This window comes from Ammospiza nelsoni, chromosome 2 (genome assembly GCF_027579445.1).
Source record: "Ammospiza nelsoni isolate bAmmNel1 chromosome 2, bAmmNel1.pri, whole genome shotgun sequence".
Classification (NCBI taxonomy): Eukaryota; Metazoa; Chordata; class Aves; order Passeriformes; family Passerellidae; genus Ammospiza; species Ammospiza nelsoni.
In genome coordinates this window covers 69184461-69190460 of record NC_080634.1, presented here as the reverse complement: position 1 = coordinate 69190460, position 6000 = coordinate 69184461, and positions in this window count along the sequence as shown.

Here is a 6000-nt window from a genome sequence, read left to right as displayed (position 1 = left end):
GCTGTCCTTTCGTGCGACACCGACCGGCTCACGTCGTATGGGAAAATTACAGCATGTAGTGGAGCTTCGGAAAAAAGCACAAACTTTCCACCTTTCTCCCAGCCCTGTGCCTTCGGTTTGCAGGGAGAGAGTCTGGGAATCCACAGAAATGTTGGCAACCTCCCCCTCCCCGTCTTTATCCCCTATCATTTACAGACAAGGTTCTTTTTTAAAACGTAAAAAAAGCATTTTTTTCCTGGTCAGCCTGGCACTCCTCCCCTTTGCCGCCCAGTCCGCAGCGAGTAGGATGTCTCAGAGCCTGCATGCAGAAAGCTAATTACAGAACCAGGGAAGAGCTCAGCATAACATTTCTTTTCACGAACTGTCTGTTTAGCAATATGCAGCCTCTTGATGCTTGTTATTACCAACGTAGATCCAGCTACTCCCGTCAGCGCCGCGTTTAAAGCCGTGCGGGCTCTTTTCCATCCGACACCAACACGTATTCCCGTTTAGGCAATATGCAACTTCACTGAAGATTCATGGCTGGCATTTCGTTCCCCACTCAAGCCTAGGAACAAGTGTTTCAACCATCGGATTTTAAAATCATGTCTTGTTTTTTGTGAATGCCCTTCACATAACCCTAGTGTAAGGTTAAACTTCAAACTACACTTTTTGAATACCTGACTTGTCCCTTATGCCAACCTTGTTAGGCTTCAAACTATGTTTTTGACCATCTGAAAGGAGAAGTTTAATATAAACTACTCTCTAACAGCTTTAAAAGTGCAAAACTAGCAATACTACACTTTGCTGTCTGGAAACAAATTCTTACAGATGAGGCACAACGTAGGACTAGGCAGCGTCCGACGTTGTGCATGTCCTGGTAACTTTCAGACATTTGTATTAATCCTGTGGCTGTAGTAAATGAAGTGTTTCTAAGACTTGCATACCCAATTTGCATGTTTTCTCTCCGTCTGATTAAGTGAATGATAAACAGGCGATTTCAAAAGTTTTGTTTGTTTGTATTATTTTTGTTTGTTTTGCTTTGTTTTATATATATGCATTTATAAAGGGCCTGCCCTGGCAAAAGCTTTGGCAGGTTAATTAGAATGGTATCACAGACTAAAGCTCTGTGTATAAACATTTTCAGAAGCATCTCTGAATGTGTTTTAAATTTTTTAGAAAGGATGTAATTAGGTCTGAACTGCAGACGAATAAATCCAATCTCATCACCATGTTTTTTGTGCTACTGATGGTCTATGTCCTACAGTCTTTTGTCAAGTAACAATCAGTGGAAAATTACTAAAGACTATGTAATTTTAAAGAGCAATTTTTTATTTTGACTTTTCTACTATAACTAACAATTAAACAGGAAAGTCTGATAGGCTCTTGTTCCTGCTCAGATTCGCTGCTTATCTGACCTACATATTGCTGCACTACTTATTTTACAGATAGTGTAAATGCACTTTTAGATCCAGACACAAAAATTATTTGATAGGTCATTTCAAGAATTCCCATTGTTATTAGATTTTAAACTTCTTTATACAAATAATTTTTATTTAGAAATTTAAAGTCAATAATAAGCTGCCAACTAATATGATCTCCTAAATGAAATTGAAATGAGAATTTGTTTAATTTAATCATAATGAAAAAATTCATAATGAAAGAATTCATAATCATAATGAAAAAAAAGGAGTTTACAGCTGTAATAATTTTGGAACGTTTCTAATTCTTCACTGATTTTTCAGACTGAGGTAGAAATGAACTTACACCTTAACAGATGAATTTGCAGCAGAAAACTGAGTAAGCTGTTTTCAACCCAGCACAGCCCTGTTTGTGCAAGTAAGACTTCAGGCAGATATGTTTAGTAGTTTTGCTAAGTGATCATTCCTCTGCAACGCAAGTTGCATCTTCTAAAAATGACAGTTCAAGGTCTTTAGTTATTGTCCCGCAGAGCACAGAAAAGGAGGAATAAAGCATGGATTGGTAAACACCTAGAGCTAGGTATGTGAAAGACACGTTTCAGTGTCCACAGTCAGGGGCAAGAGAAGAGCAACACTCTGCACTTGAGAGAGCATTGCCGGGTTCAGGGGAAAAGGGTTAAACCTTCTGAAACTATGTGGATGCTGCAGGTTCTGAGCGGGCAAGGATCCAGGCTTTCTGAATGAATGTAGACTCAATTACTTTGAACTCTCTTGTTCTGTACATTCCTATTCGCTTACTAGTGCTGTGCCCATTAGGGGAGACAGGAGAAAACAAGAACAAATGTCAAGTCCCAGGCAGTTGGGAGCTTGGCAGTGGAGGAGCCGAGCACTGCCTGTGGGAGTGGGGTTGGGAGCAAGGGAGTTCAGCAGGGGGGCCAGGATGGAGACAGGCTCTCTCGTTTCCTAACTCACCACTCCATAAGACATACCTCTTAGGAAGGGTGCTTGTGTCACACTGTCTTGCTGGAAGAGTAGAGCCGGAGTTACAGGGACCTGCACGTGTTGTTTGGAGGCATAGGGAAGGACTGGAAAGACGTGGACAAGTGGTTCGTAATGGTGAGGTGAGGGAAAACCAAGGACCTCAGCTGAACTAAGCTAGGCTTGAAAGCCACAGGAAGATGTCTGATTATAATTTCAGGAGCTTTAAACACATCGAGAGGCCTGTTCTGATTCAGCAAATATTCACCTCATTTTTTCATGTAAATTTACTAGAGCAGTGGGCATGAACTTTGCTACTTACAAAACAGTAGCTGTCTGTACTTTTGGCCACTCTTTAGACTCCATCTCCCCAAGGCAAGAAATGGTTTCTCTTTTTACTTCTAACTTTCCAAAGAGCCTGCACAATCCTTTTACTTTAAGAAAGTCATTATTTTTCTCGTGCTAACTTTCCTCTGAAGACAGGATTGCACCAGCCACGAGGTACCATCCTAACTCATGACAGGCTTTGCGAATGCCACTCGCGCTATATAATCCAGCAGCACCACACCAAGGAATGCAGCAGGGTGACTTTCTGTTGAAGCCAATGTGGGAAATCATGAAATGACAGTCTATTCCTGTGCACCTTTATCTCCTGCTGGTTCAGGATTTGCTTACGGAGGTGTTTCCTTGGCTTATGAAAGGCAAGCCCAGTTCCCGTTTTCCATTTCACTGTACCAGAAATACTGTGATGGACCATATGGAGAGAGGGATATTCCTGCTGAAATAATAAATGGCACTCCTTAATTATTTCAGTCTGGCACTTGAGTAAAACCACATTTCATCTTGACTTCTTTCCCCTCTTGACATTTCAGTAGTCATCTCGCTCCACGCCTGCTCTAGTGTGCAAAGCCTTACAATCAGGAAAATGCCTCTAGTTCCCTTCGGAGAAAGCTTTGTTTAGAAGGATGTTCAGCAAGTGAGATTTTCTTGTGCCAACCTCCCTGTATACTGTAGAGGACAGCTGTGTCAAACCTTCCCATTTCCAGTGGAGTTCTTCAGGCTTTCTTTGCTGTTCTGCTGGGAGTGAAGTGTGCACCTTCCTGAACTAGACTGGCATTTTTGCTGATGGAATTGAATTGGCACATCACATCAGGTAGAAACCTGCTCAACAGAGTGACTCCAGAACTGGATTTGACAGTTTTTTAGGATATAAAGACTATAACAAACTTGCAAAAAGAAATGATTCCCTTATTCTGCAGGTTCAGGTAGAGTCACTGTTGCAAATCTTGGTACAGACTTCATAAAATGAGAGGTATATGCAAGGTTTTATTTTGCACAGTTAAAAATTAGGCAAACTTTTATAGTTGTTTAAAGTTTGCTGAGATTACTAAAAGCACGCAGATTTTACTTGTGGTTTGTTTTCATCCTTTAGCTAAACATATTTTTCTTCCACTGCAAGATGAGTAAATTAAAATAGCAGTGAAGGTTTGTGACAACTAAATAAAGGTATGTAAACTTACCCACAAACAACCTTTGAAAAAACTTTTTGCAGCAGCAGGTAAAGATCCTACCATGTCTGCATTTTCTGTGTTTTGACCTGAGTCAGTCTGCATTGTACAAAGCCTAATTACTGATTAATTATATAAATCTGTCTATGCAGAGGTTTGTTCAAGTATTTTCCCTCAAGTTTAACTTGAGCATGTGTGTATACACTTGCATGCATCAGTCTGATTTGCTATTTATCAAGGCCAGTGCTGACTTGGCGGAACAGATGTTTCAAGATGGAAACTTCAACTGCTCATTACTCGAATTCTTGGATTAAGAATCATCAACCTGTCTGGAGGGAACAAGACATCTTACTCAGTAGCTGAACCCAATCTTTAGTCGGATTTTAAGAAGCCTTAACTTCAGGTAAACTACCTCATATTACCCAGGTTTCAGGTACAGTTCAAATATTTTCAGCCCATCTGATGAGAAAAAATACAGAAAAATAATTTATTGTTACGAGTTTTGGTGGGTTTTTATGTGTGTATGTTCAGTGTATGTCTGAACTGGAAGCTGTTTATTACAACAGGTCTTTTTGAGAACAACAGGTCACTGACTCAGCTTTAGGAGATGAGTCTTTCCTGTATTTTCATCCGTTGTCATACAGCTGCTTGGCTCTGACTTGTTGCACGGAAGGGCCAGAAATGACAACGACACGCTCCTTCAGCATGTCATTTAATTATTTATGCACTATTAGAGCAGATGGAAATCTGTACATGTGTGGTAATGAGACAAGATTAATTGAAATGCTAATGTACTTCAAAAATAGCATTCACAGTTTTTGGCAAGGTGGTTTGCCCATTACTGGGAAGTTTAGTGGGAGCCATCACCATTCTTTACTTCCACCTCCCCTGTCCAATGCAGAGGCTGCCTGCTTTAAAAGACCAAACGGTGTTGGCAATGCTTGTTAGCAATAGGTGGTCTTATGTGGTGTTTTAACTGCTTGAATATGCGAGACAAACCCACATTTTTTACTGCTAAAAAAAGCACTTTTTGGCTCCAGAATGTTTATGCTGAGGATCTGTTAACAAACGCTAACTGTAAAGCTGCTGTAATTGCGTATTTTGGCTGAAATCTCCTGATTAGAGAAATAACATAGTCGAGAGTAGTTTGGGTCTTGTGAAATCCTGGTCTGCCAGGTGGGAGATGGAGCCTTTACAGGCTTGGACATGGCAGAGGGGATGGTCTGGCTGGACAAGCTAGGAGGGCATTAAAGCCATGAGCTGCTAGGCTAACAATCCCTAGGAGCATAATGAGGTGGGGCAGTGAATGCTCATTTGGAACTAAATCGTGATGTTGAGAGAAAAAATAATTAAGGGATGTGGTCAGAAAAAAATTCCTTCAGTTCTCCTGCAATGTCCTTTCAAGTAGGAGAAGAAGGGATAAGCCCCTTAATCAATTGCCTGTGAGGTGCTCAGAGAAGATTCTGGAGCCCTTAGAGGCCAGTGTCTGCAGGGTACAGTGTGCTGCTGACTGTGATCCTGGAGAAGCACAGAGGCCCTGACAGAGAGCTTTGGCTATCCAGAGGAGCTAAGGAGCCTGTGTGGTTATGTTCCCTGTGGGACCTGAGCTGCCCCATTCAGAGAAGAGTTGAAACCTAAATTTCAGTGTGCCGTGGATCTCTACCCTTAGGGCTGTGGCAGGAGAGTTCATGCTATTAGTGCCAATATCTGCATAATTCCTGAAACTAAGCCATATCTGTACTCAGTCCTGCATCTAGGGTAGGCAAATTTTGCATTAGACAAAGCTGAAATAAACTGTAGGCTGAGTGAGGTGAGTGCAGTCCTGGAAGTCTACAGTCCCATGGCAGTCAAAATACCTCTTCCTCAAAAGAACAACCCTTTGCCTTCTGCCTCTTTAGAGGGCATTTTGTAAAGCAAGTTATAATTATAGACACAACAGCTGGGAGAAGAACTAGTAACAGCAAATATAACTTTGATGGCAGTTATTATGGAAAAATAACATGGAGAAAGAAAGATGCCTAAGAAGTCAATGACCTGCATTAAAAAAAAAAAATTAAAAAAGGTCCATGAAATGTATTAAGAACTCTAACAATTGTCTGTTTTTAGATAAATGA